We start from the raw sequence: 12,583 nt of genomic DNA, 5'->3' as shown, positions 1-12,583 counted from the left end.
GTTTTTAATTTTAGATTCCACATATGAGCAATCTCATATGGTATTTTTCTCTCTTTCTGGCTTACTTCACTTAGAATGACATTCTCCAGGGACATCCATGTTGCTGCAAATGGCATTATGTTGTCAGTTTTTATGACTGAATAGAATTCCATTGTATAAATATACCACCACTTCTTTATCCAGTCATCTGTTGATGGACATTTAGGCTCTTTCCGTGTCTTGGCTATTGTAAACAGTGCTGCTATGAACATTGGGGTGCAGGTGTCATTTTGAAGTAGGGTCCCTTCTGGATATATGCCCAGGAGTGGGATTCCTGGGTCATATGGTAAGTCTATTCCTAGTCTTTTGAGGAATCTCCATACTGTTTTCCACAGTCCCTGCACCAAAACAGCATGGTATTGGTACAAAAACAGACATATAGACCAATGGAACAGAATAGAGAGCCTAGAAATTAACCCACAAATTTTTGGTCAACTAATCTTTGACGAAGGAGGCAAGAATATACAATGGAATAAAGACAGTCTCTTCAGCAAATGGTGTGGGAAAACTGGACAGCAGCATGTAAATCAATGAAGCTAGAACACTCCCTTACACCATACACAAAAATAAACTCAAAATGGATCAAAGACTTAAACATAAGACAAGATACATTAAACCTCCTAGAAGAAAATATAGGCAAAACATTATCTGACATACATCTCAAAAATGTTCTCCTAGAACAGTCTACTCAAGCAATAGAAATAAAAGCAAGAATAAACCAATGGGACCTAATCAAACTTACAAGCTTCTCCACAGCAAAGAAAACCATAAGTAAAACAAAAAGACAACCTACGGAATGGGAAAAAATTTTTGCAAATGAAACCGAAAAAGGCTTGATTTCCAGAATGTATAAGCAGCTCATACGACTTAATAAGAAAAAAACAAACAACCCAATCCAAAAATGGGCAGAAGACCTAAACAAGCAATTGTCCAAGGAAGACATACAAATGATCAATAGGCACATGAAAAAATGCTCAATATCACTAATTATCAGAGAAATGCAAATCAAAACTACAATGAGGTATCACCTCACACCAGTCAGAAGGCCATCATTCAAAAGTCCACAAATGGCAAATGCTGGAGAGGCTGTGGAGAAAGGGGAACCCTCCTGCACTGCTGGTGGGAATGCAGTTTGATACATTTAGGTCTTGATTTCTTTCATTAGCATTTTGTAGTTTTCAGCAGATAGATCCTGTGCATATCTTGTTAGATTTATACCTAAGTATTGTGATTTTGGAGCTATTGAAAATTGTAAGTTTTTTCTCTTTCAAAGATGAAATTTATATATTAATGGAGAGAGTTTTTGAGATTTCTTTTACATACAAAAAGAAATTTGTAGTGGGTATCTACAGTATGGAGATTCTTCAGTATGGACACATACCTTTTCAACTGAAAGAGAAGTCTTCTAAAACTTTAAATTTTTACAATAAGTTAAGAATCAGCTTGGTCACTGTAGAAGTAACATATTCTCATCATAGAAATCAAAGTAAATAATAAAAGCACCCATAATGTTACCAGGAAATGATAAGTTTTTAATTTTTGGTTTCTAATTTTTTATTGTGGTTGTATGTAAATACAATTAATTTTATGTGTTGATCTTGTATCCTGCAACCTTGCTGAATTTGTTGTAGTTTCCTTGGAATTTTCTCTGACTCCCTCCCAGGCTGCCAGCTGTGGAAAAGCCCACAGGGTGCCAAGTCAGCAAATGAGCCCCATGCCTGCCCATTCAGCCTAATCCCTTCCAGTCCAGAAGGTAGAAGTTAGAGTCATGGTATGTTTTTTGCACCAGAGAGGAGACTAAAGACAACCATACCAGTACCTACTATGTGCTGGACTCTGACTAGTACCCAAGAAGGCTGCTAGCAATGGAGGGGGGTGGGAATGCAGAGTCAGGCCTGCCCCTTGACTAAGGCAAGTTCTCTGGAGTATTCCACTCTCATAATTCTAGATGCACTGCAGCCACAGTGTCCACTCCAGTCAGCTTCCAGATGAAATAGTGTAAAGAAAAAAAATGGGAAGAGAGAAGAGTGAGGAAGAATCTACCTGATCTTTAGGCTGAATAACAAGACTTCAGAAATAGACCAGCCATTTAGAAGCACTGGGGAAAGAAAGAAAAGAGAAGCAATGCTTTGTGTGTAAGAGGGATTTCCTGGAGCTGATAGTCTCCACTGTTTTTTATTTCAAATACAGAAATCTGATTCAGTAGTGTTCTAGGGGTGCTATAAAAAGGAAAGTGAGGATCTCTGATAAGCAGAGAGACAGCAGGAAATTCAGAACTGGACATTCAGCCCAGACCTGGTTTCCTGAATAGGACACTGCCCCAAGCTGTGGAAAACACCATATTGGGGCAATATTATCTTACAGAGCACCCACTCCTACCTAAGGCCCCATTTGTCTCCTTAGGACAATCCACACTTGGGAAGACTTCATGCATTAACAATTAAGTTTCTTCACACCCTCTACCTACATCACTAGCTCCTGAAGGCCTCTTCTATCCCTCATTCCAACAGCTACATGTGAGTCACCTTCTAAAGAATCAAAAATAAAGGCTGCAAATAAAGATAGACTATTAAAGAGTTAAAAATAGCGGTCCTTGATGCAAACACCAGACAGAATGATTTAAATGCATGCTTCACTTTGAATATAAAGACACTCAGCAGCACTGAGAAAAGGAAGAAAGGAGAAGATTAAGGAAATAAGACATTCAGCTGGAAGGTGCATAGTCTCACATCTGTGTGGAATGGTGATTGCCCCAACCCTTCCAGAGATGCAATCTTCACTGCCTAGGGCTCATAAAGCAACTCCCAGAGGATGAATCTGACACTTTGAGGAATGATGAGGATTGAAGGGAATGTCTGGCCTTGATTACAGTAGAATACAAAAAAACAGTTGAAATCCCTCCCTGAGAAAATACTAGCCCTGTTTTTTAAAATAGGAAGGAAAGGGAGGAAGAGGTGAAGGGATGGAGGAAAGGGAAGAGGGAGGGAAGGAAGAAGAGAGGGAAGGAAAGAAGGAAAATAATTTTTTTTAAATCTATGAAGCAAATAATTTAAAGAGCTGTTTGGGAGAGGTGAGAAGAAAAGAGGAAAGACAGTAAGAAGGTTAATGAAAAATTGTCCAGTGGTAAGAGCCTTGGACAAGTGGTTAGGAAATTCACATTCTAGTCACTGCTCTGCCACTGACTTACTAAGTTGCAAGTGCCATCCTGTCTCTGGGTCTCAGTTTCATCATCTGTGCAATGGAGGTATGTGGGGACTTAGAGCTGTCACCAAGTTTCCTGCCTGCTCAGTTGTCACAGGAGAAAGGCAGACTTCCTCACAGAATTAGGCTGTCAGTAGGGATATATATCATTTAATTAAGTTATTAATGGATTCAGTAAATACAGATGTCAGCTGTTTACAAAAAGTTTCTAATACTCCCAAACATCCACCAGCTTACATAAATCACATCATATTGCTCATATTATGCTGCAATTTGCTTTATAAAAACAGATTATTGAGATATAATTCACATACCATAAAATTCATCCACTTAAAATATACAATTCAGTGGTTTTTAGTATGTTCACAGAGTTGTGAAACCACCATCACTGTCAATTTTAGAACATTTTCATCAACTTGATAAGAAATCCTGTATTCATTAGTAGTCACTCACCACTTCCTCCACACTCTACACTCCGAACCACAGACAACTACCAGTCTTCTTTCTGTTTCTATAAGTTTGCCTATTCTGGACATTTCATATAAATGAAGAAGGACACAATATGTGGCCTTTTGTGTCTGGTTTCTTTCACTTAGCAAAATATTTTCAAGAGCTTCATCCATGTTGTAACCTATATAATATCTTCATTTTTACAGCCAAATATTCTGTTGTATGGATATACCACATAGTGGTTATCAACTCATCTATTGATGAGCATTTATATTGTTTCCAACTTTGAGGTATTGTAAATAGTGCTGCTGAAAATATTCATGTTCAAGTTTTCGTGTGACCGTACACTTTCATTTCTCTTGAGTACGTACCTAGGAGTGCAATTACTGTGTCAAACAACGATTCAATGTTTAACTACTTGAACAACTGCCAAACAGTTTTCCAAAGTGGTTGCACCATTTTACAATCCCACAGCAATGTATGATGGTTCCAATTTTTCCACATCCTTACCAACACTTATTATTACCTGCCTTTTAGATTCTAGTCATCCAAATGGTTGTGAAGTGGTATCTAACTGTGGTTTTGATTTGCATTTCTCTAATAACCATCAATTTTGAGCTTCTTTTCATGTAGTTATTGGCCAATTATATGTCTTCTTTAGAGAAATGTCTATTTAAATATTTTGCCAATTTTCAAATTGCAACATTTATCCTTTTATTTTTGAGCTGTAAAAATTCTTTATGTACTCTGGATGCCAGTGTGTTATAATTTATGTAATTTACAGGTATAATTTTTCAGGATAGAATTTTTTTCCTCTACTCAATGCCAAGGCCATAACAAGCAAATTTCTTTGCAATCCCATCTATTTGGCAGGCTTATTATTATTTATCCTTTTACTGATAGTGTAACGAGTTCCCATGCAGGGGATCTTCTGTTAGACCTCCTATTAATCTTCCATTAGACTTCCCAATTTGGGCAAGCTCTAAACTTCATTTCTTACCCTATGTACTCTATGCACCCATCAAAATAGACCCTCAAAGCTTCCAAATTTTTCAGAAACCTCGAGAATGAAAGCTGACTTTGATACTCTCTCACCTCCCAGAATTCTGTTGAAAAGATGCCTTTCCTTCATTGTATTGCCTTTGCTCCTTTGTCAGAGATCAGTTGACTATACTTATGTAAGTCTATTTCTGGGCTCTTTATTCTGTTCCATTTATCTATTTGTCTATTCTTTCACCCCAATACCATACAGTCTTGATTACTGTGACTCTATATAAGTTTTGAATTCAGATAGTGTCAACCTCCAACTTTGTGCTTCTCTTTCAATATTGTGTTAACTATTCTGGGACTTTTTCTTCTCCATATAAACTTTAGAATCAGATTTTGTCATATGCACAAAATAACTTTCTGGGATTTTTATTAGATTGCATTAAACCTATAGATCATGCTGGGAAGAACTGACATTTTGACAATATTCAGTCTTACTATGCATGAACCAAATAGATCTCCATTTATTTAGTTCTTTGATTTCATTCATCAGAGTTTCATAGTTTTCCTCATATAGACCTTATAGATATGTTTTGTTAGATTTCTACCTAAGTATATCATTTTTGGTGGTGTTAATGTAAATCATATTGTGTTTTAAATTTCTAACTCTATTTTGTTCATTGCTGGTATATAGGAAAGCTATTAACCTTGTATCCTAAAATCGCTTATTAGTCCCAGAACTTTTTGTTTAATATTTCATGCTTTCTACATAGATGATCTCAACAAAGACAATTTTATTTCTTCCTTTCCAATCTGTATATTTTTTATTTCCTTTTCTTGTCTTATTGCATTAGCTAGGACTTCCAGTACAAAGTTCAAAAGTAATGGTGAGAGAGGACATCCTTACCTTGTTACTGATCTTAGTGGAAAAGGTTTGACTTTCTCACCATTTAGTATGATGTTAGCTGTAGGTTTTTTTGTAGATTTTTAAAAATCAAGTTGAGGAAATTCCTTTCTATTCCTATTATACTGAGAGTTTTTTTTTTTAATCATGAGCAGGTATTGGATTGTGTCAAATGCTTTTTATGCATTTATTAAAATGATCAAGTGATGTTTCTTCTTTACCTTGTTGATGTGATGAATTACACTAATTGATTTTCAAATGTTCAACCAGGCTTGCATACCTGGGATAAATCCCACTTGGTTGTGGTATATAAATCTTTTCATATATTTTTGGATTCGATTTGCTAATATTTTATTGAGGATCTATGTTCATGAGAGATGTTCGTCTGTAGTTTTCTTTTCTTGTAATGTCTTTGGTTTTGGTATTAGGGTGATGCTGGCTTCATAGAATGAGTTAGGAAGTAATCCCTCTTCTTCTATCATCTGAAAGAGATTATAGAAAATTGGTATAATTTCTTCCTTAAATGTTTGGTAGAATTCACCAGAGAATCCACCTGGGTCTTGTGCTTTCTGTTTTGGAAGTTTATTAATTAATTGTAACAAATGTACCATGTAGTGTGGGATGAATAATGTCCGCAAGGTCCATCCATGTTGTAGCATGTTTCAGAATTTCCTTCCTTTTTAAGACTGAACAATATTCCATTGTATGTATATATCACTGTTGGTTTATCCAGTTATCCATCAAAGTACACTTGGGTTGCATTCACCTCATAGCTACTATGAAAAATTCTAAGAATATGATATACAAATATCTCCTTAAGACCCTGATTTCAATTCCTTTGGGTAGATATCCAGAAGTGGAATTGCTGGATCGATATGATAGTTCACATCCTTGCCAACACTTGTTACTTCCTGTTTTTTTTTTTAAATAGTAGCCATCCTAATGGGTGTGAGATGGTATCTCATTGTGGTTTAGATTTGTATTTCTCTAATGATTAATGATGTTGAGCATCTTTTCATGTGTTTATTTGTCATTTCTATATCTTCTTTGGGTAAACGTCTTATTCAAGTCCTTTGCTCATTCTTTAATCTGGTTGTTTGTTTTGTTGTCATTCAGTTGTAAAATTTCTTTATATATTTTGGATAGTAGCCCCTTAACAGATAAATGATTTGTAAATATCTTCTCCCATTCCATGAGTTGCCTTTTCATGCTGTTGGCTGTTTCCTTTGATGCACGGAAGTTTTAATTTTTTATATAGTCCAATTTATCGACTTGTTGCCCTTTTGTTGCCTGTGCTTTTGATGTCCTATGCAGGAAATTGTTGCTGCCTCTGATGTCATAAAATTTCTCCACTTTGTTTTCTGCTAAGAGTTTTACAGTTTTAGCACCTATGTTGAGATTTTTTTTTTTACCTATTTTGAATTAATTTTTATATGGTGTAAAATGAGGGTCCAATATTCTTTTGCATGTAAATACCTAGTTGTTCCAAGACCATTTGTTGAAGTTTCTCAACAAATGTCATAAAGTTTTTAATATTTTGATAACTGTCTTTCAATAAAATTGCTTTCCTTTGTAATCCTACTTATTTTGTTTCATGCATTCAAAAACATTAATCTGAGATGGGCCCCCCAGGCTTCCCCAAGTGAACAAGGAGAAGGTTAAGAAGCCCTACCCTATGCTGGGCCCTGGGGACATAGCAGCCCACAACACAGTCTCAGTAAGATCCAGCTGCTGAGAGTGGGAGGGCATACAGATGTGTAGATGCAACATAGAATGGTGATTTTTGTGCCTGGGGCTGTGGGACCTAAGTAGGCTACTCAACTCCAAGTTGACCAACCATTTCTTAGAGGTCTGTGTATAAGGAGAGACCATCCATTTGTCGACCTTGAAGAGTGATCCAGCTCCTGGTGACTTTTTCACCCTTCTTTGTGCAGGTAATGAGATTCTGAGGAGAAAGCCCTGCCCCCCTTTGCAGCAGAACATCAGCTCTCCTTCCTCCTCTTCTGCTGACACCAAATATATTCAGCTGTGGGAATGGAGATGCTCACTGAGCTCTTGGTAGCTATGGAAATCCCAGGGTTTCCCTAGCAACAGCTCTGGTTCGGCTTTGTTGCTAGGGAACGCTGGGATTTCCCAGGCTGCCACATGAGCAAGACTGCTCTAGCCTAAGGGCAGAGATGTGAGCACAGCTGTGGGTCTGATCCCCAGGAAACATATGGTCCCTCTTCACTCTGAGCCTTTTCAGGGCACCCAGGCCCATAGTCAAGTGAAAGGGGGCTGTGCACTGGGCAAGAGGTCTTGAGAGGGGGATGAGGAAAGAGTGCAGTGCGGTAAGCAAACTAATTAGAAAAGTCCAAATGAGCCCAAAAGATGCCAAGAACTGGAAGATGCTGGGCTACAGGAAGTTCTTCAATCTTCAAGTCCAGCATTTGGCTGTTTGTAAAGCCCTTTCCCCCAAGATTATCATGTAGCACACACCTACTTTGTTTCAAGAGAAGGCCCAAGGTTAGAACTAAGGCCAGCATCGTGGGTGTGGGTGTGCAACCTAAGCTATCCCAAAGGGCTCCATGTCTATAAGGGCCCTGCATGCTTGGTATAATGCTCTGTTGTTACCAACTTGAAATTCAGTTTTTGAACAAGCAACCCTGAGTTTTTATTTTGCAGTGGGATCCACAAATTATATAGCCAGTCCTAGTCATAACCTCCATTTTACAAAGGACAGAACTGACCTACAGGGAGTAGATGTAATTAGCCCAAGTTCACATGTCAGAAAGTGCACCTTAGGGGCCACTGTATTTTCCCTTAGCTGCTTTCAGACACCAGGAACTGAAGGGGTTTGACCCACACAGACCTTTAGCGTGGGAAGGCACTCCTGGGATCGCTGTGGCAAGAAGATGGGGGTGGCTAGAGTCATGATCCCCTCACTTGTTCTAGGGATTGGACACAAAACTGAAGAAAACAAGGCTTCAGGGTGCTCCCAGTCTAGTAAAGGAGATACAATCAGAATAAGGGCTTAGATGGTGGTGAGTCCATGGTGGGTGGTAGCAGTGCTGGTTCTGCCCAAAATTTAGGAAACCCTGAAGAGGATTTGTGCTTCCTATTGCCCTATATCCTTTAGAAAGTGGACATTTCCCATCTCTTTGCCCCCTAGGCACTAATGCTATAGAAACAGGAAAAGTTCCATGTGGCATTATACACATATTAAGTGAGACTTTCTGCTTGCCACACCCTGAGATGATATCTGTTTTAGGCTGAATTGTGTTCCCTCAAAATTTATATATTGAAGTCCCAACACTAGTATCTCTGAATGTGAGTAATGGCCTTAAAAGAAGAGATTAGGACAGAGACACCCAGAGAGAAGACCATGTGAGGATACAGGGAAAAGATGGCCATCTCCAAGCCAAGGAGAAAGTCCTCAGAAGGAACCAACCTCACTAACACCTTGCCCTCAGACTTCCAGCCTCCAGAACTACAAGATAATACATGTCTGTTCTTTAAGCCACTAAGTCTGTGGGACTTTGTTATAGCAGCTCAAGCAGACTAATATCATAGCCTTCACTGCTCCCACTCATGTGAGGTAAGGACTATGACTATCTCACAGAGGAGGGACCCAAGACTCTGAGGGGTTAAGTATCCTGCTCAGGATCACACCAGGACCCAGGCTCAGCTTAGTCTGACCCCCAAGCCTGGATGAGTTGCACCCCAGCTAACCCAATTCAGAACAACCAGATCCCTTTCCTGAACATGCCTGTCCCTCTACTATCCTGTGGGCTAACAGACTTTAGGCACAGCTGTCCTGTCCCTGGGCCCATGACCAGCACATCTCCGCCCAGGGTTCTAGTTTCTCAAAGCTTTCTGGTCATTGGCACCCATGCCCCATACTGAGATGATCACCCTGGATAGATCCTTTCACAGAAGGACTCTGAGATCATATTGACATTTACTGTCCTCAAGACCAAACAAAAAAGTGGATATGAAAGGCCTCTGAAAAGTGTCACGAAGCAAAGTGGCAGCTGCATGGGGTCCCTAAGTCCTTCAACACTAGGAGGACACTTTCCTTTAGTGTTAGTGGCTGCACCAGGAAATTCCAGATTCTGCTGCCTTCTTGCAGGGGAGCAATTCAGCTCTCTGACTCCTTTCCTCCCCAAGGCAGCCAAGTATCTCCCTAAGCAAAGAACTCTCTACCAAGAAAACCATGCCTCTTTCCTGGAAAACAAAAGCACCTGCAGGTGGTTAAGGAGGTTCATTTTTTGTTTGTTTGTTTTAAAAAAAAAAATTTTAAGTTAACAGTGCTTTATCAAGGTATAATATATATTCAGTAAATTGCAAAGATCATAAGTGTAAAACTTGATGAGAAATTTGACAAATGTACACTCCCATGTAATCATTATCCAGGTTGAAATTGTAGTTGTGGTTTTAAGTGGAAATCCCCACCTCTCTGCTACAAGGTTTCCATGTATCATGTGACGACTTTGATCATGTCGGGTATTGGGCCCCAAGGATGCAGAATTGACGCACAAGGTCAGTGGAGTAGGTGACCTTGCTAATCTAGGACTGGAGCTATGACAGAGAAGACAAGGGCTAGGGAAGCAAAGAGAGGAACACAGATCTAGCTCGGGCCAGTCATGAAAGATTCCCCTTGAGCATGTGGTGGGTAAGTTGGATCTTGTAGGATAAGGATGAGTCTGCTGGGGAAGAGAAGAAATAGGGGACATTGTAGACATAAGAACATGTGCATTCTTGCCTCCTTTGTCGAAGATTGGTTGACCAAAAGTTTGTGGGTTCCTTTCTGGGCTCTCTATTCTGTTCCATTGGTCCATAGGTCTGTTTTTGTACCAATACCATGCTGTCTTGATTACTGTAGCTCTATAGTATTGTCTGAAGTCTGGGAGAGTTAGTCAGAATGGCAATCATTCAAAAGTCCACAAATGACAAATGCTGGAGGGGCTGTGGAGAAAAGGGAACCCTCCTACACTGCTGGTTGGAATGCAGTTTGGTGCAGCCACTATGGAAAACAGTATGGATTTTCCTCAAGAGACTAGGAATAGACTTACCATATGACCCAGGAATCCTGCTCCTGGGCATATATCCAGAAGGAACCCTACTTCAAAAAGACACCTGCACCCCAATGTTCATAGCAGCAATATTTACATTAGCCAAGACATGGAGACAGCCTAAATGTCCATCAACAGATGACTGGATAAAGAAATGGTGGTATATTTATACAATGGAATACTATTCAGCCATAAAAACGACAACATAATGCCATTTGCAGCAACAAGGATGTCCCTGGAGAACGTCATTCTAAGTGAAGTAAGCCAGAAAGAGAAATAAAAATACTATATGAGATCACTCATACGTGGAATCTAAAAAAAAAAAACATAAATACAAAACAGAAACAGACTCATAGACATAGAATACAAACTTGTGGTTTCTAAGGGGGAGGGAGCTGGGAAGGGACAGACTGGGAGTTCAAAATTTGTAGATACTGACAGGTATATGCAGAATAGATAAACAAGATTATACTGTATAGCACAGGGAAATATATACAAGATCTTGTGGTAGCTCACAGTGAAAAAGAATGTGACAATGAATATATGTATGTTCATGTATAACTGAAAAATTGTGCTCTACACTGGAATTTGACACAACATTGTAAACGGACTATAACTCAATAAAAAGATGTTTAAAAAAAAGAACATGTGAAGGTTCAGGGATATCAAACAGCTAAAGAGAAAGACTTTAGAGTAAATACAGCATAGGATAGCTCACAGGGTGTCTCTTTGGGTCAGAAACAAGAGATGATTATAAAGAAATGAAACTGAGCTTCTTGTCTGACTTAGAAGCTGCCTCTGAAGCCAGAACAGTCAGTGTGTGTCTAATGTTCATGTCAGGTTTTATTGCTTGTGGTCAAAGGCTGTTGCACAATACACGGGGCAAAGAGCAGTGACTGCATGATTCTCATAGCAACATTCAGAATAAATGTGAGTCTCTGCCTGAAAAGTGACATTGCGGAGCAAGTTACATAAGCAGAATTATCCATCTGATAGATCACAGCACAAATTGATCAAGGTATCTAAAATAAGCTTAGCACCGATGTTTAAAGTGGTCAAAGAGATATTTAAAGTTATAAAACCTAAATGCATGTTTCACCACGTTGTCCCAACAAATCATTTTTCCCTCTTTAAACGTGTTTTATTTTGTCATCAGAATGTACCTTTTCAAGTGTCCTTAAATCATTTCTGAAAAAAGAGAATACTATACATAAATGCATCAGAAACGGCCCATTGTTTCACACCATCCCTGACATCAAACAAATTGCTCTATGCACTTAACTCTCTTTCAAGACCATTTCTTTTGTTCCAAGTCATACTTTTTTCCTGACCCTATACCACTCTTTTTATTTACTATGGTTCCTTCCCTTTAAACATTCAAATGTTCTCAAGTCTCTCCCATTTAAAAAAAAAAAAAAGTTCCTTCCCATGACACTTCCACATGACCATGAGGTACTGTCCTTCTCTTCTTACTCTTTTACAGTCAACTTCCTCAAAAATGTTCTGCATATATCCCTCTAATTCCTCACTCACATGTCACCCCTAAGCCACCACATTCTGATTTCCACAGAAATTGCTCTTGCTAAGGTCTGTCTCTTGACACACTGTCCCCTTGCTTATATGACATTCCATTCCCTTGGGTTTCCTGCAGTCACTTTCCTTATTTTCAATCTTTTTGCTTTGTCCTTCCTCTTCTTCCCATTTCTTAAGCACTGAAGCTCCTGGGTCTTGGGTCCTGGGCAGCCTTCTCTCAGCATGCACACTTCACAGTTACCCTAGAAGCGCTCCCCACATCCATATTATCTGTGACACAGGTGATGTTACATGTTCGTCAAATGCCATTTCCTCTTCCTACCTTACTTGCAGCCTGGCCACATTTCCCAGAGTCCCTTGTGATTCAATGTAGTCATGTGACTGAGTTCTGACCAATGGAATGTGGCAGAAAGAG

The sequence above is a fragment of the Camelus dromedarius genome, chromosome X (genome assembly GCF_036321535.1).
Source record: "Camelus dromedarius isolate mCamDro1 chromosome X, mCamDro1.pat, whole genome shotgun sequence".
In the NCBI taxonomy this organism is placed as follows: domain Eukaryota; kingdom Metazoa; phylum Chordata; class Mammalia; order Artiodactyla; family Camelidae; genus Camelus; species Camelus dromedarius.
The sequence above is the reverse complement of the archived record's forward strand: the minus strand, read 5'-3'. Positions refer to the sequence as shown.